The 24,350-nt window shown below is 35.1% G+C and overlaps 1 protein-coding gene and 1 long non-coding RNA gene across 2 annotated transcripts in view; one reads left to right on the forward strand and one right to left on the reverse strand.

Moving 5' to 3' along the window:
- The window catches only part of LRRC17 (leucine rich repeat containing 17), a 17,420-nt gene extending 14,614 nt beyond the window's left edge, over positions 1-2,806 (reverse strand). The window contains exon 1 of the mRNA XM_014869048.2: positions 2,600-2,806. The gene's annotated coding sequence lies outside the window, so the exon portion shown is untranslated. The remainder of the gene's footprint in view (positions 1-2,599) is intronic.
- LOC148223740 (uncharacterized) lies at positions 2,737-24,350 on the forward strand. Its single transcript, XR_015804081.1, has 4 exons — positions 2,737-8,663; positions 9,929-10,062; positions 20,308-20,391; positions 24,023-24,350. It is a non-coding gene; the product is annotated as an uncharacterized LOC148223740 (long non-coding RNA).

The following is a 24,350-nucleotide window of genomic DNA, read 5'->3' on the forward strand; positions in this document are numbered from 1 at the left end:
TTTCTCTTTCCTATGAGGAAAACAAATGTATGTCTTTCAACAACATCCCCATGAAGTTCAGAAACATGTTTTTTCTTTGGCATGTACATAATACATTTTGGCTTTTGTTTTTCTTAATCTGAAATGCCATATCCTCATATAACTAACATTTGTTTTGGCAAAGTTTTGCATTAGTATCTCCAATGCTACCACTCATCAGTATTACTTTTATTATAGTCTGTGGTTTTTTACATGTTGGCTGATATTTTGTCTTTTTAGATTTCCATATACTTTTTCTGAAGTTTGGAATATTATTTTTTATGTGTAAATAGAGAAAAATTCTCCACTGACAAATGACCTTTTGCAGTTACCTTGTACCTTGTTAATATGAAATTTTCCCAGTCACACATGATGCTTCTGATTTAAAACCACAAGATTACATTCTTTGTATTGACAATTTCTAGACAAAAAGAAAAGCTCATTGTTTCTGAGATTATGGGGATGTACAATAAGCTGCTGTCCTGTGAAGAATATGAAAGCAGACAGATTTCATGAACATTTCACATGGCAATCCCAAAAGCATTAGCTCAGCACAGGTCCTGTGTGCTATGGTAACTAAGACAAAGTGCAAGGTGGCAGTATTGCATTTCATAATGCTGCATGTGAGGTTTGCTGTGGTGTATCAGACATCCTTTATTGGAACGAGGAGTTAGTGAAGTGCAGGAGTAATTTTTTATTCTCTCATACAATTCCATACAAGCATTTTAGTCTCTATATGGCACAACATATTTCCCTCTGAAAACTTCTGTTACATATGGTAGACATGAATATTTATTCATGAACATCAGGAATAAATGTCAGAAGGTGAGTTTGTCAGATTGCTCAATGATCCTGAGATTGCAAATGGATTGAAAAATCAGTATGACAGAATTCCTGCAGAATTTAGCTGTAACACAAAACTAGGATTTTTGGTAGTCTGTGTGCTCCTTGACTTTTAAGGAAGATGTCACTTTAAAAATGGAAAAAGAAGGCATGTGTTAAAAGTCCCAGATCACTAAAAATTGGTCATGTGACCAATAAAGGAAATCAGCATATCTTCAAAATTATTGTGAGGTTTTGATCACAATCTTTGAAATGCAATAAGAAAGGCTTACCTGTATCTTAAATTGTGCAGCCTTGCAGCAACATATACATTAAAAATACTCAGAGCTACCAGTGTATTTACCCCAGACTCTTAATTTATTATCTATTTTATTAGATATGTTTGGAAGTATACTTCTCCAAGTTTTATTTTTTCCTCATTCACTTCTTTGGGATATCACACTAAAATGCAAAATAGCTCAGGCTTCTACGAAGAAGGGTACTTTTATTTTTGTACTTAATATGAATTAAACATTTCCATTAAAAAAAAAGGCACCACAAATAACACATGCCTTTATATTCTAATATCTGATTCTACTGCACATTGTGGTTTTTTTCTGTTAAATATAATCTTATATTTAATTTCTTAATACTTTTGAATTCTTTTTTTACAACAGCATTCTTTTTACACTTCCTATCTCTTTGCATTTGTGTTCAGCATGTTTCTCGATTCTATATTGAAAGCATAAAGTCAGTTCCAAAAGCCAGTATGCCACTCCTTAAGCAGTCAGCTCCACAGTGGGAGTTCCCATCTTCTTCAAAATGCCTAATTTTGCTGACTTGCAGAACTGCATGACTACCATTAAATGTCTACCAGAGCAGAAGGTCCTAATTCTAGGTTTTGATTTTCTGTATGCTTTCATTTGTGGTGCTTGTGGTAATTGTTATTTATTCCAGTTAGAAATGTGGTTCAGTCAATGAATAATTTTCAGTATGATATAAACCTGCAGATGAAAATTTAGGTAATTGCAGAGTATAGATTCTTGCTTTTACGGAGTGCTGTTGATTAACATTTTCTACATACACAATTTGCTTTCTCTTAACTAATGTTTAGTATAAAGAAATGTTTTCCAAAAGAACTGATCAAAACCTAAAATTACATGACTCACTTTTGTACTTCTTTCAACTTTTCAGATTCAATAATACTCTTCTAAATAATTATATTACTTGAGAAGTTTAAACTACACATTTCTGCTTTTAATGTCTTTTGATAGAGATCTGGTTTTCATTTCCAGCAGGCACTGCTTGTAAAATCAATGGCAAAAGCAGTCCAACAAACTTACACTGGAAAGTCATACTTGCAAAGTATGCACAAAGAAGTTCCTATTAGTTTAAAAAGTATGCTTTTGCAGTTACTTAAGATAACTTTACAATGTTACTGGTTTCATATGGTGAAATAGCTTGCATAATAGTGCTATTCCCCACTAATTTGCAATACAAGAGCAGAGGAAAAACTGCAGCAGAAGAAAGGGACTTTCAAACTTCAGCAAGTAGATAATTCTATTTCGTATTGAACATCTTTTCTTTACAATAATTTTCAGAAAGCTTTATCTATGGCATTTTATGTTCTTTTGATTCTGTATTGTGTCCTTGTAGCAAATTGCTCTGTTTTTTGTAGGTTTTTTTGCAAAGCTTCCCCAGTTTACAGTAAATGAGTTTAGCCCACTGCAGAAAATTCACAGACAAAGGTTTACCATACCTGGACTCTTGAAAAGGCTGTCACAAGGTCATCTGTTTGGAAATTCCAGGTTTCATTCAGGTTTGTAGTTCACGTCTTTCTTTCATAATGTGAAGCAGAGGATCCTTTATAGGACTGGCAGCATCCTGCATTCATGGTATACTGAGGTTGAGCAAGCACTGCAGCAGCCTTCCAGGGTTTTGAATTACATGACTACAGCTGTTTAAGTTTTACTAAGGAATAGCACTATAGGCTTGGATCACTTCCAGCAAACTGTCAGATCTATAAACAGCTAGTATTTACTGTATAATGAGAACAAGGCTTGCTTTTTGTAGCCATAAATAGACTAATTGTATGTCATTATTAGTTGGGGGTTTTTATCTGGAGCTTTAAAAGGTAGTTTTTACTAAAATAGCAAAAAAATAAAAGCCACTCTGTGCTGGAAAAATATACAAATTTACAGCTGATTTCCTGAGTAGGAAGTTAATTAAAAAATGAACTTTTGGTGCAGTTTTACATTGGTTTAATATATAAATTGAAGTGGTATATATAACTGCAATCTAAAAATAGATATGTTTTGGATTATTTTAGTATCCTACTAAATTTGTAAAGAAAACCAAAGTTTTAGAATGCAGTAGTATTTGATAAACTTTTAAATATATACTGTATCTTGAAGCATATTCCAAAAGCAATATGAAATGCCAAATTGCAAGACAATTAATGTCCCCTAATGTTTAAGTAAAGACTCACACATAAATTTCTTTATACACTGAGAATATTCTCCATATAACAAAATACATGTGAAATGATAGAGATGGAGTCTGAGGACTGTAACAGTTTAACTTTCCATCTAACAAAACCTTTTCAGAACAAAGGATGGGGCAGATGGGGCAAGTCCTTTTCTGATTGCTCTTTACCATTTCTCGTTCATGAGAATCATGCTGTGATTGTTGTGCAGTGACAGTGTGAAATTTGAAATGAGGGCTGAGGTTAGAGGAAAGTTAAGAACTACCTACCTCTGAGTAACTTTTTCAAAATGCCAGTAATTGGTTCTGTTTTCCAAAAGCATCATTCCTGCTTGCTTAGAAGTGTCATCATGAGCTGTAGGGATCTGCCTCTAGAAAGCATGATCTAATAGTACTCAGGGAGAAGTGATCATCATCAAACAGGGGAAACCACAATCCTCCCCTACCAGAGGACAGTGGGTTTGCTTGCCAGTGTCTTTGAGAGCCCTGAAAGGAATTCCACAACTTTCTCCATTTTTGGATTCTGGAACACTGCTTAATGATTATGACCAAGTACTTAAGTGAACAGTTGAAACAAAAAAACCCAAAAATATCAAATTGCATCACAGTTGGATAAAGGATTTTAAAAAGATTTTTTCCCCCTCACTGGATGAACTAAACCAAAGGGAAATTTTGTAAGGCTAACATTTCAGAATTAGTTGGAAAACTGTAGAGGAGTTATACTATTAACATTGAAATTATGGTTAAAATACTCTATAGAATGTGTATTTTTAATGGTTTTTTCATGTTTCTTGGTATTTTCTTTCATTTTAACATTACAGTTCTTTTTATATGAGTTGTTCTATTGCCACTATTTGTGTAGGATTTGAATGTTTATTTAGAAAGTCCATCTGTAAAATGTGTGATTATGTTAAGGATTGTGTAAGTAGCAGCTTAAGGACCAAGACATTTAATTAGCTCATTAATACACAGGCAGAAAAGTGAGAATTAACCAGACATTTTCTAGTCCATTGTTACAAAACAAGGCAATCTTTCCTTTGCCTATTTTTCATACATGGTAATAATAGTGGAGAAATTGTTGGCATGGGGGTTTTTGCATAAAGTCATGGTAATTAACATTTTATCTGTATGGCACAGGCAGTAAATATTTTTGTTAATGAGCTTCAACATATTTTCATAAAAATATAGAGATTCTCTTGTGTCTTGTTCGGAAGGTACCCTATTATATCATTGACATTCCCAGAGCCCCACCTAGAAAGCGTAAGATCTCTTTGTTCTGCTTCTGAAGCTGAACAGTATTGGTGGAAAATTTTCTGCTATTAGACACAAAACTGGAAAGAATGAGGGTATAAATTATTGCATGCCATGCCCAAAATGTGTTACAGCAGTCTGTCACTTGCTGTAGGTAACAACAGCTGGATAAGAGAATGCAAGCCACTGGGAAAAATAAATTTGTCCCTTTCATTTCTTGACATCTGCTTTGCAGGGGTGTCAGAGAAACCTACATGTAGACTTCACCAGTTTCCATCATCTGTGTTTCCCCCCTTCAGCTTCGTTGGGAGAAGTCTCATTTTGGCAAATTCTGGCTTCTTCAGGCGTATCAAGCAACAAAAAAAGGGGTATCACTTGGGGAGCAAATCTGAGCTATGTTCTTTATTTATTTATTGAAGAAGATGATTGTTGAGTACAATTGTTGAGATGATTTCCTGAGTACAAACTATAAGTTAAAAATGCTCTGTTATTTATTTTAGAAAAATGCTAATTCAGGAATATGTTAATATAAGTGCTTTTTTTAGGACAGTGGAAAATTAAAAGAAAAATAACATGTGGAGTCAAGCCATCAATATAATGTGCCAAACATCTGAAAAGATGTCACAATTCATTTTATGATTCTTGACAAACACAGGATACAAAATTGATAGTCCCATGTCCCCCAGAGAGTACTTCCTCAGTTCTGAATGTTGATTTTCAAATTTCTATCCTTGGTGTATTGCCAATACTGGAATCACAAGAGTGTTTCTTCAAAATCCTTTCTGTGCTGAAGACAGAGTTCTGCCTTGCAGGCCGGATTCCACAAATCCAGTCAGTTCTGGGAGAAAGACAGAATTGTAAAGTTGTATATGTGTAGCAAAAAAGCCAAACCTAAATAAAAAAACCTGTGTATTCCTATTCTTCAGAATATGAAACTACAGAAAGATTGAATTAAATGAACTTTGATATTCTTATAAGCATTTCATCATTTCTCTGCAATTATTTTCTAAATCTATGGGGACAGATCTTTAGCTGTGATTTGCTCCATGTTTGTTTTGTTGTACTTTCATTTCAGATCATAGCATACTATTATGCAATCAAGAAAAAAAAACAAGACAGTCATTTACATATTAGACTGAAAACTCCTACAGACAAAGAATTGTATTTTACTTGTTTACCTAATTTTATTTACATTTACAATTTATTTTTGTATTCATTTCTGATCTGTTTATGCAAGAAAAATAAGACATTTATAGAATAATTTTACTGAGTTATGTGCGAAAACTCTGTATTGCAGAATTTTGTAGGATCTAAGATTCAATAACCTTCAAAATAGTCTCCCTCCCAATTGCTTTGAAAGATGAGGTTTAAGTGGAATTTTACTCATATGGGACAAAACATTGATTCTCAGGCCAAGCTGCACATTGAAATTCCAAGTGAGTTGATAAAGAAAATTTTTACTGAAATATGCAAGAAATTTCATATTTCTAAACCTTAGCTTTGAGAGTACCTGAAGTTTCATAGAGAATCCATGGGGCCTTAGAAAAGAAATTTAAGATTTTATTGTTCTAGAAATACAGGAAAATAAGAGAAATACATATGATTGCAGTAAGATCTAAATGTTGATCAGTTTTATTTAATCTTATCTGAGTGCATATTTCACACAGGAGCTTTCTCAACCTGGTGCCTGAGATACATTATCCAGTTTCAAGTTAAAAACCAGTTAAAGTGAAAAAGAAATTAGAAACAATCTGTGCAGGGGAATTATTATTAACTACTTCTATATAATTTGGTTTGGCTTGCATGGAGGAAAAACACTAGATTTCTGCTATTTGTGGTATCAAATGTCTATGTTAAGCAAGCAGTGGTTTTCCAGATAGAGATTAAAAGTCCTTTAGCCTGCATTTAACATTATGCAATCCTTACTGAATTCCAGAAAAAGGCATGCTATTTCTGTCAGGATTGCTGAGTTTGATCTGATTACCTGCTGCCTAAAGTCTCTCCTTTTGAGAATGGGAATTTCACTTTATTTTAGGTGTCTAAGATAACATAGTGCCTAGAAAATTAACTTAATATATCTATATAGCAATTAGAGAGTGGGAGAAGTCTCCAGAGGTGATTCAGACCTGTCTTGGGATCTCTGTTGCTCTTTGCTATACAGAGATCCCAGGATTCATATTTTTCTGTTGTGATGCTTGAGAGCCAATGAGCAAGAAGCCTGTTGCAGTTAGGTAAACCCTTGCTTGAACAACTTGGTCATGCCATGTTAAAGCAATTGGTGCTTCTTCAAAAGCAGAAAGTATAGATTTCCCAATACATCCCTCAGGCAGCTGCTTGTGTGATATTCACCATTAAGCTACTCCCTTTCATGCATAATGAAGGTTTTGGGATGAGGAAATGAGATGGGATTAAGTCACATTGCATATTCCAATAGTGAGTACAAAACTAGAATCTGGACAACTGATTTTAGTATTCTGTCCTGAGAACCAGCACACAACTTTCCCTACTGATATTTATCTTCTGATGGTCACTACCAGTAGAAAAGAGGATTGATTGCCTTTGCTGTAGTAGCCCTACACTGCACCTGTTGTTTTGCAATCATTTGGGGTGGGCAAATCCAGCCTATCCATGCTGATGGTGAGGTCTGCAGTACTATCTGCAGATCCTCACTGATGTGTTGCCCACATCAACCACATTCCCAAAGTCACAGTGTCCTTTTCTCCAACAGATACATCTCCGTTGGATGTGGTGTGAGAACCTGGAGGGTACCAACAGGCTCTACACGCTCTGACCAGCTTGTGGTTACGAAATGGCTCTTTCTTTATAATCCCTCTATGCCACCTCCCCTGCAGCTTTACAAGATTCTCTTTTCCCTTCTTCATCTGCTTCTTAGAGTATAGCTGCTCCTGGAGAAGCCTGATCCAGGGTAACACAGCTGCACCATATCAGAACCCACCTTGAATACAGCCAGCTGTCAGAGGGATGGGACTTGATGGGATTTATATCTCCATGCATTACCAGTAAAATATTTCCTCTATTTATTTTGATGATAGGGTTTTCGTTCTGTCATTTTGTGGCTGTTACAGACCCACTGTGGAAAAACAAATATGCTGCACTTGTCCTGAACTCAAAACACACCAGATTATTTACATCCACAGTGCTAAAAGTGCCAATGTGTGTTATGAGCCACACCATATTGTCTGTCTGTCTATCTGTCTGTCTGTGAGATCTGCACAAAGACTTTTAGTGTAAGAGTATACTTGACAGACATTAAGCCAATTTCCCTCTAGGGCTGGCATCCCTCTGCAGAAGGGAGAATGTGCAAAGAGTGCCATAGTCCTCTAAGAAAAGACATTTAACACCAAACATTTAAAACAATTGACGAAGAATCTGTTTAAAAGGGCACTTCAGCCTGAAAATAAAGAGCAAGCCAACCCGGGCATAAGTTAAAAGATGAGACATTATGCCAGAAAAGACAGTCCACCTTGATTATAACTTAAAGTCAGTTACTCCATTAAAAAATATCTCACGTGCAAAAGGATCCAAACATAAAATTTTCAGAAATAGGAGCCAGAAATCCAAGGTGTGAATGTCCTCACTTAATGTAAGACAGAAATAAAGCAGGCTTGATTCTAGTTTCCACTGATAAGTAGTAGTGGGGACCAGTCATGTGCTACAAGTGCTGGAGACTAGAAGTGCAGGAACTGGGAGCATCTCCTGGTGCATTGTTACCATACTGAGGTGTGATGGGTGATCGGCTGCTGCTCAGTTTCTGGCTTGCTTGTCTTTGGCTATCTCTTGTCTGCTAGTGGTGTCCACTGTCAGACAACATTTCCACCCTGAGCAAAGCCTGTGCCTTACACTGCTGCTCCCCTTAGGCAAGGTAGCCAAGCACATCAGGCTTCTGCAGCAGCTGGAGATATGGGGCACAGCAAAAATCCCTCACATTATGTGTATATTACAAGATTCCTTCTTTGGATTCTTCTCTCCACAGATCTTATTTGGTACCCAGGAGGACATTCTAGACTACTTTTTTTCTGTGGATGTTTTGCAAATGAATCCTGAGGCTGTAGTCTGAGCTGCACAGGGTTAGTATAGAATCATCATTAAGGTTGGAAAAGACCTCTAAGATTCCCAAGTTCAACCCTCAACTGTTATATTACATACAACTTCAAAACCCTGGAAAAAAAGTGAGATCTCTACATGGAAATATCAGGGGGACTACTTCATGGGGAGGAATTGTTCACATTGTGTTTTCTGTAGAAGCTAAAAAGAAACTATCATTTACACAGCATTTATATGTCAAAATACTTTGTATGCCCAAGACTGATCTGACATCTATTGAATTTAAGCAGTTAAAGAATTGTCTCTCTGGAGTAATAGAAGGAATAAACTGAATTGACAGATCCATCAGTCCTTTTGTGATTTCATTGAATATCACACTGTTGGAGTACACAGAGTTGTTGTTGTCGTCCTGCATGAAGGATTCTGTAGAACAGCTCGATATTATTGTGACTGCAGAGGACCTTTCCTTGTACCCCCTCTGAATCTTACACACGTTTTACTGTGGATCTGGAAATAAACAATAAGATATTTTATTGCATTTAGAACTTGCTTCAAACTGAATTTCAACATCTATCATAGGTGAATAAATCATAAGGTTGGGAAAACAAAGGTAGTAAAATGAGACAGTAGCATTCACTGCCTCTTTCATAAATAGTGTCAGCTGTAGAAAATGTTGTACCTGACTCTTATTTGGTTAGAGGACACATTTTTAACAGATCCTTTGCATTATGTTTAAATTTCAGAATAATATGTATCCCTCATGGATCTGTTTTTCTTTTAGTGAGATTATTGCATTTCTTTTTTTGGTGAGCAACTAGGTGCCTATGGTAAGATATTAAAGCATTGAGATCTCAAGTTCTCCCTGTACTGTTTTTGTCAGACTTGCTAAGACATAAACATTTAATTTCTTGTGTAAATTTGAGCTGATGTCTTCAAAAATACTGTCAATGGCTGCAATTGGATTCAAGATTTGCTAATCAGCAAAATGTTAACTCTTACAGACAGATGTATTTAAGTTAGAAACTGAAAATAAGCTGTACTTTTTGAGAAACATTTTTTATGATGTTGGAATTGAGTTATCCTCTCAAATGACTTCAAAGAAGTAAGAATCAATTCAGGAGAAGAAGTTCTAACCAAAAGGATTTTTTTACAACTATTGTCTAATTATGCTTATAAATCTTGCTCACTTGCAGTCGTTGTCAGAAAACTTTAGTTGTCTTCTTTTTTCACTGGTATGTTTGAATTATGGTCTTCCAGTTTATAAATGAGAGCATTTCTTTTCTTTCAGTGGTAAAGCAACTATAATATATGGGAACAGCATTCTGCTACTGATTTTGCCTATCAAACAAGAACTTCCAAGCTTGTGCAAAAGTGATTGTTAATTATATCACTGTCTTGGGTGTCCATACTTCATGTCTCCAGGTACCTGCTTCTTTTCCTTGTGCTCCCAAACATAAAAGCTATATGGAGAATTGCAGTGGTTTATGTGCCACTCACTCTCCAGAAGCTACTGTTAAGTGGATTATAACTATTTGTTTGTTTTAAATTGTAACTTTTTGGTATTATATGGAGAATATTTGCTCATCTTATTTTTTTACGTGACAACATGAGCATATTAATGTTTTATTTAACTTTTTTTCTTCAAAGGCTAACAGGTAATGTCTGTTTTCTTTCTTGACTCTCCCAAACTTTCTGAACACAACTTTTCATGCCCTTGCAGAATGTAAACTTTTGAAGGCCAGCATTGAAGGTTAGTATAATGAAAAAAATCATTAAGATTATGTATTTTTACAATTCACTCAGATAATTTGAAATAAATCTTTCAGCTGATTTCAGTGGGTATTTGGATCGTGCTCTTAATGCATGTCAGATGTGTAACTTGCATCTTAAATATTTCAACATGGAATAATACTGACAATACCAAAATACAGACTTAAACTTCAAGTTGATGAGAAAATGCTGCCCATACATCAGGCACATTCATGTGGCTGATTGCCAGAAGATTACAGAAGCTGGTGTTAAGATGATTTCACCACTGAAGCATATTCTTCTACTGAATATGGCAGACTGCACAAGATATTAGATCACATCAGATTTCTGTAACCATTGCAAATGGATTGTACTAAAGTAAATTTTACTTTTAGTAAGTCCTCTTAACACATCTTTCAGTTTTAAAATTAAAATCTTAGAATGTAAGTTAGATATCTTAATATTTTGAAAAATATTTTATACAAATAGTTTTTTGTTTCTGCACGATGTTTTCAAAAATCCATTCATTGTTACTCCAGTTCAAGCAAAGTTAACTGTAGATGTAGTGTCACTTAATAGCCATGGCATATTATAGTGCTGGAATGTAGCTATGAGAAAAAATATGATAACCAAAGACAATTCCATTGTCACAATTCTCTTGAAACTTGGATATTATTTAATTTTGTGACTATTGAAGTAATACTTTATTACTGTCTAATAGCAACATATAAATAAAATAGCTAATTTTTACAATTATCACAAAAACATTGTAATGCATGGTATAGAAGAAGAATATATTTTCTGTAAAGACTTGGTTTTCACTTAAGGTGTGTCATGTATCACTGGGAAAAAAAAATGGAAGGAGTTCCAAAGCTGCACATTTCATCCCTGTTTTGTGGCACAGTGATAGAGTTAAGGCTGAGAGAGAACAGGGAAGGAAAAGCTTACAAATATTTCAAAAATACCTATAAAATAATACAAAGAAATTGGAATTAGTGTTGATCCTAGAAGTTTCTGACACTATGAGAAGGTTTAGGGATTCTGCTTTAAAGTGTAACAAAAGCTTTTTTTGTGCCTGTTGACATATAAAAATCTGGTAATATTGTCTGTAGGAACCCTGGAAAGTGCTGGAACAATACCACGTTATCCTGTTGGTAGTTTAGCAGGGCAGGTGGGACAGCTGCCTGCATTTTCTGGTTTAACATTTAGCAGGCTGGGTTTTCCAGTCTGTCAGCCAAATCATGGGCTGTGAATGTGTTTGCACGTGTCTGCTGCTTCTACTGCTAAAGAATGGCTGGACTATCCTAACAAAACATTTTAAGCACTAGCAAAGATATCGTTGAAATCCACACTTGTTTTATTGCTTTTCCAGACACTTTCAAACGTTTCAGCATTAGCAAAGTTACAGATTTTAACACATCTAAACTCATGTGATGGGTTGACCCTGGGCTCCAGGTACCCACCAAAGCTTCTCTGCCACTTCAGTGGACAGGACAAAAAAAGTACAGCAAAGAATTTGTAGGTGAAGATAAGGACAGGGAGAGATCAGTCACCTGCTACCATCACAGGCAGACCTGACTTGACCTGGAGGAAAAAATTACTTTATTGCCAATCACATCAGAGTAGGATAATGAGAAATAAAACCAATCTTAAAACACATTCACCCCACCCCTTCCTTCTTCCTGAGCTCAGCTTCACCCTTTAATTCTCTGCCTCCTCCCCTCAGTGGCACAGGGGAATGGGGATTTCAAATCTACCAAATCAAAATTCTTAAATAATAGGAAATGACAATACGTGAAAATGGAAGAAAGAAAATTAATTGATGATGGGTTTTAGAACTAAGAGATGTGAGTAAAAACATGTCTGAAAATAGACACAGCTAATGTAGTGGCTCAGCTCCCTGGCACATTATTCCAGTTTAGGAATGATGGTATTCTAGTCCTCATGTATGATAAAGCAGTATATGGCCTGTGTTATCTCACAGTTGATCAGCTGTGCGTTCATGTCTTGATTATTTAAAAGTTATAATGTGGCCATTTCAGCCCTCAAGCTCAGTGTGATTACAGAATATTTACTTTTTAAACTCAGTTGACTTTGTTGTCAGGCTCAGTATTCCTTGCGAGCTTTATAAAAGTTGGTTATTCTGAAGTTGCATTTCTTAATTTTATCTGTCCTATTGAATGAAAAACAACTGCACTGTGAAATAACACCCAAACTGCCACAGTGGTTGAATTATTGCAGGGGGACTTTATGAATTCTAGCTTCTTCTGCAGCGTGTGGTCACACAATGAGGCCCTGTTCAGGTTATCAGTCTGTTAGTAGTGCTGGGACTGTGGGATTTGCAGTGATTCTTTGTGCTGCAACAAACTGTACAAGCCAAAATATGATTCTGTCCTACAGAATTCTGGGATTAATTTTTTATTCATCAGGGAACACAAAAGAAATACTGGGAACACATTGTAAAGATAATTGTACAGTAATGTTAAACATACCAGGTATCTGAAGTGTTTAGAAACACCCAAGCTGTAGTCTCCAAATCTCTCAACTTGGCTGAAAGCTTTTTTATCTACTTCATTTTTATAACCTCTGTGTATGTTATAAGTTAGTCATGTGCAAGATGTGCAATTGATTAAGTGAAACACTCTGAGAAAGGACTCAGGTTAACTCTTCATGCAGGGTACAGAACAGCTACTGCACACAAATGCTGCTGCTGACTTTTGCTACTGCTGTGTTAGAAAATAATTTTTCCTTAAAATTACTTAAGTTCCTTAAATTAAAAAAGTATATTAGTACAAATATTACTTGGAAGTGTTTAAACAGGTTCTGATTCTTTCTAGATTTGTTTTCCAAGCTCTGTCTTTTGGAGTGGGGATCATTTCTGAGTGCTGAAATTAATGGAAGTTCTCATTATCTCCAACAGACTTTTTTCCAGAAAGCTCAGTTTTTCAGCCATTGAAGAAAGCAGCATTTTTCTAATTAAGCTATTAATTATTCTGACTATTTTGGGGTTTAAAGGTCTAGTTTTAAAATACCATGATTAATTTTTGCTTATCTTCAATGTTGGCTGCTGAATGCAAATCACATATTGACTTGTAGAGATTAGGAAAAGTAGTGATTATAAATATTGCCTACACTTCTCTTTTAGGGTCAGTGATGGAGTGTAAGTGGTCGGTGTAAGGCCATTTGTACAAGGTTCTCCAGAAGCTAAGCTAAGAGAGATGAGTGTTAGCTCCAACAAAGGCACTGGTGTCCATCGTGGTCTAAAAACCAATTGCCAATGAGAAAGAACAGCTAACAAGTTATTGTCAATATGTCAAGGTGCTAAAACTGGAAAGCAAAAAAAAAAAAAAAGCATTGGGGGGTGTCAGGTTAAACGCTGGCAGGTCCTGCCTTGTGAAAGCTGTTTCTTTTACTTTTGGGACAAACTCTTTGCACTGAACACAGAAATCTAAGAGAATCCTTGTCAAGAAAACTTTCCATAGACTATTCATTCAGTCACTGTCCAAACACAATTCTGACTAAGAAACTCATTATTTGGCTCTAACACAAAGTTTGTGCAAAAAAAATTAAAAAGTGAAAAGAAAAGACTGTATCTTTTATGGAGGCCAAAAAGTAATAAAATACTTAAGCTAAATAAAGAGGTTAGAGAATCCAAGAAGACTTCACTTGATGTGCTCATTTAAGATATCACAAAATTATATCTGAATGAAATGTATGCTGCCTTGAATTTAATCCCACAATGTTACAACAAAAATGTTTTCTTTCTCTTTGCCTGCCACAACTAGCCTTTTAAAATGCTGTGCTTCTTCTTATTCTAGTTTTCACATAGCACAGCCCATGACCTCGGCAACAAGCCAAGCTTTTTTTGCTTACACTGCGTTGCTAAGGCTTGCAGTTTTCTCTCTCCCACAAGACAGATAAATTGACCATTTTAATATTCGTAATTTCTGAGCGCTATGCTAGGAAAAAAACCTGTGGTTTTAGCTGTTTGCTGTATTTAAGCATATAAAATCCATGCACATATGAAATAAATACATTTAATATTAAATATTTTCCTAGTCTTAAAATATTACTTGATAAAAGGAAATCTATTGGTCTGCTCTGTAACAAGCTATTATTTTTATGCTTTGACTTTATATTATACATTTTATTAGCATATAGAGGAAGTCATACTATGATCTCTTTCAACTTGGGCTTTCTAAGTATTGGTTTAAAAATACAACAGAGAGCAATGTTTCATATACAGTAATCAATACTTGTATGCTGTGTTAATTAAAGAAAGATTGTAAAGCTCATGTGTTTTCCAGCAGTCTGTGCAATGGATCTCTCTTGCTTTTCCTGTCTTGCTGTTTAGTGTTTAAAACTTAGAGGGTGCAACTTAGATTTGCACTACAAAAGAGAATTTTCCTTTCTGTTTTTTTTTTAAATGACAGCAGAGTAATTCTGTCCTTCAAAGCAGAGCAGGGTTTCTTGCAATAAGGATTATATATACTAAACATAGTGGAGAAAAGATACAGTAGAGCCATATTTTCTTATATAATTGTGTCTCAGGTATGGCTGACAATCAAAATGGAAGTTTTTTTCCCTCAGTGTTGGTGCCTTTCTCTTCCATTGCTTCTTCAAACATAGACATTAAAAGTCTAATGTTTGGAGAAGTTTATTATAGTTTTCCTGAGCCTACTTCTCAACTGAAAATTGGAAATCGAATATGTTCAGATTTTGATATTGCATAGAAAGTTGTACATTTTGCATGGAAAAAACACGCCTAGAGAAACTTGTGAACAGTAGCAGAAAAAGGGAATTAATTCACACCATGTTGAAGTTGCATGTGTGCTTAAATGTCTTGGTAAATAAGACCATTCATTAACAAAATCAAATATGCAATGAAAAGGAAGTGAATTCCAAGCATATGAGGAACTGGTGGCATAATGAAGTTTCTGTACTTTTCTCATTTAGGGCTTTGATTATATTGTTCTTAGTCTTGGAAAATATATAACATTACACTAAAAACCCACAGAATTACATTTTAAATATTAATTTTTCACTCTTTAATTTTAGCATTCATCTTTTCACATTTCAGAAAATATATCCTTCTTTATTCAAAATAGATTTTTTTAAACAACACACACTTTTTAAACCAATAATATTTTTTGATAGTAGAAGGACATTTGGTTTTGTCATTCTTGAAGTACTCGAGATTAGTTTCTTAAAATTATAGAAAACTTAAAAGAATCTTAGAAATGAAAATATTTGCATTTTTGAGACCTTTCTTTAAAAAAATAAAGCAACAATGACAATGACAGAGCAAAGATTTTGAGTTCTTTGGAAAAAAAAAAAAGTTTAAAATCTTTGGGAAAATTTCCTTTTTTCTAGCTATTCTTCCATCCCTCATTGTTTTGCCTCATGTTTTGCTCCCCTAAACTCCTTGCAATAGGGACTATTGTGTTTTAAATTGGGAGTATGGTGAATGTGTCCATGAATGCAGAGATATTACAAATATTTTAGATATCATTATAAAATTATTTATAGTTTATGCGAGAGTTTCTATTACAGAGATGGTAACATTAGCACTTAGGACCAAAATCTGTCAGTTTTATGAAAGCAGACTCACTGGAACTGCTTCCATGGGTTAGAGAAGCAGTTCTAGTCACAAATTTTATTCTCACAATCTCCATATGTTTGTTAAAATATCTTGATTTCTCCCCAATGTCTACATGACAAGGCTCTGGCAGCTTTGCTCCAAGGGTGAGCCTGAGAGCCTGCAGCTGCCCCACTTCCCTCATTCCAGCACAAGCTGCTGATGCATATGGCCTGGACCACCCATATTCCTGGGACATTAGAAAAGTAATTCGGTACAAAAGTGTCAGGACATTTGAAGAAAATGTCTTTAGTCGAGCAGGATTTAGACAGAAAAACATAGCACAGAATAATAAAATAATCTTAGTTGACTCCTGAGTTACAAAAAGCATCCAGCAACAAAAGTAGTAAATGCCCTAAGATAGGCTCAGGCAAGCTTAATATCAGGGGTGAGTTATATGCAGTATAATAATTAGAAAGAAAAAAAAATAGCCTGAAACATTAAAAATAAGTACAATACTTTAAAAATGAGAACAACCCTGAAGGGCTTCTGAAATCTAAGATAAAAGGATGTACAAAGTACACAGAGAAATATTCTCTGCTTCTCCACTTTCTTCTGCAATGACTGTCATGCATTAAATCTTCTGTTGTAATTATCTAAGGCCCCATTTTCTCTTCTGGCTGAATTGTTGCTGTGTGTGTAGTTACTGTTTAAAGTTGGGGATGCTTTGTAATCACTGGGTACTCCAGATACTCCAGAGTAGAGGTTATATGAATGTATAAACAGTTAGCTCCATTTTCATTTCTTATGTGTTAACGATCTTCAGATCCTGACTGGTCCTGAAGGCCAGGTTGCAACATAAATATTTACTAATATTTTAACAATAAGTTTCTAAATAGGGGGAAAAAATCCCCGCCTGAACAAAAGTGGCATTTTGACATTCCACAATAACCTAGAGCAAGTTTTTAGCAGTCTTAGTGGGATTCTGAATCTGCAATGACTTGAATCCATAGCCTGGCTTTGCTTTTTGGTCTGTTAGAAAATTAGGCCATTAGAACTGAGTAGCCTTGTAATGTTTAAGAAAAAGATAACATTGTATCTAATAGATAGAACAAGCTACAGGCTGCAAATTCTGTAAATTAATTAGTTGCATTGGATTTCCAAATGGAAGGTTGTGACAAATCTCACACATTCCCAAGGCAGGGAAAAGAAAAAGTTAAAGTGTATTAAAGTGGGCTCCAAATTCCAGTTTGCTTAGGACAATGGAGAGAGAATTTAATCTGGAGACTTAGAAACTTGATGCTGCACAGAAATAGGAAACACTAGAACAGAGTCATTGTGATCAATGCCAGATGTGCCAGCACCTGGAGTCCCAATGCAAATCAGCTGCAATTAAAAGTACTCAACAATGTTGAAAATCAGGCTTGGTATTTTTACAGGATATTTTTTTTGCAATGGAATCCCTATCGTCTGGACTGTCTCAAGAAACATTGGCAATCATAGTTTGTGAACTATGATCTGGACTAATCACAAATGATGTTAGGTATAGAAATTAAATTTTATGGTGTGCGTTATACAGAGAGATTTCTACACTGCAAGAGAAAAATGTCCCTACAGTTCCTGAAAACAGATCTGGCTCACCTTTATATTGGCTCAGGTATTAGAAACAGTGCAGTTACATTTGCATAAGAACTCACCCGTATTCCAGGAGGTTTTTACTACGTGAATCTGAACTTTGTTCTGACACATATGTATTTCCAATGGCAAAATGAATCTGCATGGTAGGAATTGCATTCTTCTCTTCTAGTGTTCAATCCATGACACTGATGCCTGACCGTGGCTAATCTGTGCAGAAATCTGAGCATTTTAGAGGATAAATAGAGTCAATTAATAGTAAATGGCTCAGACATGGACGGTGAGAGACACCTCTTAAGAGCTATCCAAGGACTGGAGTCACTTTGGAGTCAATCTGTTTGGTTTGGAGTATGAACAAGAGGTAACATCTGCATATCTCTGGAACACATAGACACATTACAGATGCTGACCTTGAAGGCTGCAAAGAGATATGTGAACAGAAATCTCAGAAGTTGGAAATACCCTAGCACACAGTTATTGTTAGTGAGAGACAATACATTCATTGCAGTCTGCAGTAGAAAGGCAGAGATTTTCAGCATGAGAATATAAATAATGAAGAGTTATTCTTTGGCATGGCATAACCTCAGGTGGCTTTTGTCTCCAGCAAGTGAAGACCTTCACCAACTGGTACAGTCAATTCTCGTTTTCTCACCTACAGAAACCATGGTGAAATAATAATAAATTATGCTCTGCAAATGTCTGTAGGCCTTATGATATAAAGTAACTGAAAAAGAGCAAAAATGTAAAAATTACTTGAAAAAATTAGCTGTTACAGAGGATTGAGGAGTTTCTTTTAAAATTGTTTTCAAAATGGAAATGATAACATGCTATAGAAGAGATGCTGGGCAAAGTCTTCCCTTTCTCAATAGCAACAGAAGATGCATCCAAGATACAGGAGTCATTTATTGAAACTAAAGGAGAAATAGGTTTTTGGAGAGTGGGTGATCCTAGAGTGGGTGATCCTAGTCTGTGTGTTGTACAGTATTTGTTTTGCCAGATTCTGTTCCCAGGAGTTCCAATATGATAGCTCCAACCATACCTTCCATAAATATGAGGACGTTTAGTAAAGAAGATGAAATTTTCCAGAAATAGGTCAATATCCTAGATGGCAATCCCTGATATTATTTATCCGGGAATAATTCAGGAAGTCTAATAAAACAGGTGATGATTGACTCTGTTGTAGGTATGCTAGATACAAAAATAATAGTTAAAACATTCATATAGATTAAGCTTCCTTTATAAAGATTGTTTGAAGAGGTTTCTTTTTGGAAACATGAAAGTTTCACAGATTTTTTTAATGTAATGTCCTAATGTTGTTCTTTTTTTTATGAATGTCCCAATGACATTCCATGTCTTTCAAGTCTTCACTCTTTTTCTTAAATCTGTAGTTATTAACAAAATACCCCAATGTAGACATTGATTTTCATTTACAAAATATAGTTTTTTCTGTGATTTAATGTCACTTTAGTAATATAAATTTTTTATAAATTAACTTTGAAGTGATAGCATCATTAATTGTCATGTAGCAAAAAAATATTATAATCTTTACTATTTCATTAGCAAGTGCATTGAAGTGGTGCCACTTTTAAGTAAAGAAAAATGCAAGAAGAAATTATGTCCTTGAGATTACACCTATCAGAGCATCAGTTTTTGCTGTAAGAAATTCAAGTTCTGGCATAAACCCATTTTAGGTTTAAGCACATAACTATTTTATTGTCTTGAATGGAAGTACTCTGGTCAACCAAGTTTGAAATCTGGATTTTCACAAAGCTGTTGAAAGTGACTTTCACCAGATAACTGCGTCTGCTGAGAAAAATGCAGAGTTCTGTGTTTTCATAAGTAGCCATAAGGATTGGAAACATCTTTCGTTGTTCCATTGTTTGTATCTATTCAGCTCGTGAGATCTCAGGAATCTGCAAAATTTGAACTCCAGCCGCACTCTTCCACATTATCATTACAGTGTCCACATCTGGCTTCCAGACACATCTACATGTGCTTATTTTTCAGGATGATACTTCCTCTCTGCCTACAATTAGGCAGTGCTCTTCACTGTCTAATTGTAGATAACTTATTAAGCATATGGAATAAAGTGATAACTTTTTTCCCAGTAAAGTTTACTTTATTGATATGAAGTACAGAGATATTCTGCTGTGATTATCAAAATGAATATTACTAAACCAACATTTAATTCTTCTTCAAATTAGAGCATTTAGCATCAGAACATTGCCTAGGTTCCTGGTGTAGGACCAGTAAAAATCACAAAGCATCTTTAGATCCTTTTGCAGTCCTGATATGGGAATTTACCAAAGTTCTCCACTCCTTATTGTCTTGAATATGGGGGTTGTTCATACCCTTCTGAGTGTGACAGCACCATTTCAAATGTTGTCTTGTGCCACAGCTGTAACCATAAAACCCTTAATGCTAAGGCAGTAATTTTTAGACATTTGGTCTTAGCAAGTAGTATTTTGTTCTTCCAAGAAAAAACCCCAACCAACCAATCAAAGATAAACAAACAAACAACACACCCACACCCCCCAAAAAATTGTGAAAAGTTCTTCAATCCCAAGTTTTGGAGGAGATCTGCAAATGTGTTTTGCTGGTGGAAGTATTTCACACAACACTACCTTTCTTCAGTTTCTTTTTTTCTCAAGAGGTGGAAAAATAGACTTTTTCCCTTCTATATTAATTTTTCTGGATTTTTTTAGGGCTTGAGAACCCTTGGCTGCCATGGAAAAACATTGGAACTTTCTATATCACAATGCAAAAACTTCAGTGACAATGGGATTCAGGTAAAACTTCACCTTTTTCTTGGGGTCTGGAAGCCTCTCTAGTTCATTATATTAACCATATCCAAAACTGATCTTCTTTTGTTCTGCATGTAATCCTTCATTCTTCATAACACCATTCTACACCAAAATTCTCCCCTTTGATTCCTACAGCTCCCTATGCCTGAGATCTGTTCAACTGTGACTTGAAAAGGATGAATAGGGGGCAGTTTCTTGCTGTTTACTTCCATGCAGAATCTAGTGGGCATGAAATCAACTCAGTTTGAAAATTCAAAATTAAGAGGAAATGACTGTTTCCAAAATGTATTGTTAAACTGTGGAATTCCTTGTCCTTATCACAGGTTACTTGCAGTTTAACAAAATCCTTACCAAGATTTGACAAAGTCAATGTGATTGCATAGATTTACTTTGTATTTGTATTGTACTTTGTATTTCAAAACAGTATGAGAAATAAACAGTAGTAGGTAACTTTACAGTAGTAGAAAGAACCATCCATCTTGTTAGGAATTGACATCCAAATAAGAGCACTTTTTTTTTTTTTTTGTAACTGAGAATCGTTCCTAACTATATATATAGTATATATAACTATATATTACAGAAATGCTTAAGTCATGTATTTTTAATGGTATCAATTTCATGCCCATAAAAAGTTGCAGATCATAAGGCTGCAGCTACAGCCAATGCCATCACATAATTCCAGTCTTTAGCTTCTACATTTTTTCCATTATAAATATTAAACATCCATCATTTTATAGTCATATATTGTAAAAATGAGTCAGTTGTTGCACCACAAAAGCTGCATCTGGATTGAGTCTTGTTGCCCAACATACATATCAGGCCATTTGCTTCTCTAGGAATAATTCTGACTCATCTTTCATGAATGTTCTATGTAAAGTTTCATGTTTTTAATAATGACCAAGTATGTACATCTTGTGTACCTCATGGAAAGATATGTGGTGCCAGTGCTGCTGCTATCAGAGTATATTCACTTCTGTGTTGTGACATGCTCATGGCTAATAATCTATTTCAGATGTCTCATTACATAAAGTAAGTTCAAAAAAAAGATTGTTAAAAAGAAGTGTTTCTGCTCTCCTTGAATGCCAAATGAATTTGAACTTTTTGAGGAAGAAAGCAGCAGTGGGGAGCATATGTAAGAGCTGCAGAAGCCCTGCTTTCATGGATCTAGAGAAGGCAAGAGAAAGAGACATAGAGTAACTCAAAACAAAATAACAAGTCCTTTTCTGTAAATTGAATCTAAGGATATGATTTTATGGAACATTTGCAGAGAGTAATCCCATTGTAATCACACTGCCTGTTCCCAGGCATTATAACAGTATGTAAATACTTATGACATCCCATATTTTGAAAAGAGAGACTCCACTTAATCAACAGCAATTTAGTGTTTGGCCTTTTCATTGATGTTTGTGTGTGTCCTCAGGCCTTATTTGTACAGAATTAAAATTGTGCAATTAAATTAGAAAATTACATTCTCTTCATATGGCATTTGACTTTTTATAGTGTCTAAATGTGTTGCAAATATAATTTACCCTCACAGTCATTTCAGTTATTTTCTCTATAGACAAAGAACCAGGGATACAGGGATGAAGAGAGCAAACAAAGCTCCATCTCTTTTGATTGCAAATATAATTTGAGTGCTATTTGCAAAACCATTTCCAAGACCCTAACTACGAAGGATATTTTAAATAAGTATGTAGACAAGCTATGCTAGTAAAAACAAGATAAACATATCTAACAGGCATTGGAATGTTGGCTTCAAATTGTGTTACATACCCTAGTTGAGAATGTAGAAATTAAGTCATCACATCTGAGACCTAATTCTGAAAGGAGTGCAGTTTCTCTTGTACATGGATGAAAAACATTTAGTTGCTGGGTGTAGAATGTTTCTGTATTACAGGTGAAAAACAGCCCATAAATCCAAGATTGAAATAGGAAGGGTAGAGAAGCCAATTAATATATATTCAGAATTTTCCACTTTAACCAATCCTAGGTTCAGACACTGCCACTAATATTTTGTAGAATAAAACAAGGACCCAAAGCCCAAGAAGAACTGCCTTGATATAGCTGTACCAATATACAAAAGAAAATGAAACCAGAATGAAGGTACAGACAAAAATCTTAAAAGTACAGTCTATGAAACAAATTTCAGATCCGATAAGTTTCTTTGCATCTATTTAGGTAAGACTCAAGAAAATCACACAGAAACACATAATCTTTTGTCATAACAATAATAATATTTTCTAGTGATCAACCCTGTGTTATTGTGCAAATTCCTATTTAACATAAGGAAAAATTAGCTGTGTGTTAGTGGCAATAGTCTGATTACTGCAGAGGTAATTTTCTCAGAATGTTAAATATATAACATTTGTGCATAATAAATACATGAATTTTTGTGTCTTTGTGCATGTACTTATTTTATTTATCCATGTAGTACTTATGGACTTCAGGACTAATTCTTGACAGCTTTGAAAAGCTTCATGCAATCAGTGGTTTTTATTCAATCTACTATGTAAACTTCCGTGCTCTCCCTGTAGAGGTAGAATTGCTATTCCAGTAAATGACAAATTACTCTGGCCTTAGGCCAAGATTAGCAGGCCTGGAAGTTAGCTCAGTTACACAGTTAAGGCATCTCACCACGGTTTTAGGCTGGACATGACAGAAGAGGAGAGATTCTGACTGAAGCTAAACCTCTGGTGGAGGTGCAGGCTGTCCTGTGACCCTCATGAGCTGTCAGGTGAAGAAATGTGATTTTAGGCATCTCTTTTCAAGAGGTTTCCAGAGAAGGTTTCAATAGAAGGTCCAACTTCTCTTTGTAGGCCTAGAAGTGATGGTTTTCAAGCTTGAAAAATATTCAGTCTGAAAGGTAAAAAAAGTTTCAGAGTGCAAAGGAGAAAACTGTAATTTAAGAATCTATGTGACCTTCCACAGGAGTTCCATTGTTATTTTCCAAAACTATCTGCTCTGCTCTAGAAGCTAGTATTTGAGTTATAAAGGTGCTGGAATGGCAATTGGTAGGATCTGAAAATGTTTATTCCCTTTAAAAACTAGGATAGAAATTGTAGTCACAGTAACCAGTATCACAGTTAACTGGCTTGAACTCCATAGAGCAAATCAGAACCCAGAACTCCTGAGTGACAGTCCTGAGGTTCTTACCCATTCTCTTCCAAAAATATAATGTGATTTATACAGATAGTTTTCTGTTCATTAAAAAGAGAAAAAGAAGAAGAAAAAGAAAAAGAAGAAGAAAAAGAAAAAGAAAAAGAAAAAGAAAAAGAAAAAGAAAAAGAAAAAGAAAAAGAAAAAGAAAAAGAAAAAGAAAAAGAAAAAGAAAAAGAAAAAGAAAAAGAAAAAGAAAAAGAAAAAGAAAAAGAAAAAGAAAAAGAAAAAAGTTATTATGCACAAAAATGGGCATTTGCAGAGAGTAGTAGAATGAATGTATTTGGACCTGATTCTCTAAGCACAACATTTTACGTTCTGAGTTGTACTCAATTAAAAAACCCAAATTCAACGTTTTAATATATATAGTGGAACTTACATATATGTTAGTCTAATGAACCCACCATATAATACATAAGCAACTGAAAATAGCCCCTTAATACATCTCTTCTCTTTCTAGTGACACTCCCAATCAACAGCAGAATGGCTTCACTACTAATGAAGGTTGCCTAGAGAACTGGAGTGTCTGAAGTGGATCAAAGGATTGATATACATATATTGTAATTGAATTCTGCAAGGGCAAAGAATACCTGGAACACTGCCATGTCTCTTACTGCCCTCAGTTGACAGATGAAGCTGTGAAAATAATGGCATTTCACTGCCAAAGACTGGCATCTGTCAACATAGTGAGTTGCCCAAAGGTATGTATAAGAAATAGGGTGATAGTTCTGGGATTGCTATTGCAAAGAATTACTTACTATGTCATCCAGAAATTTGACCTGCTGGCA

Source organism: Sturnus vulgaris, chromosome 5 (genome assembly GCF_052056855.1).
Source record: "Sturnus vulgaris isolate bStuVul1 chromosome 5, bStuVul1.hap1, whole genome shotgun sequence".
NCBI classification, from domain to species: domain Eukaryota; kingdom Metazoa; phylum Chordata; class Aves; order Passeriformes; family Sturnidae; genus Sturnus; species Sturnus vulgaris.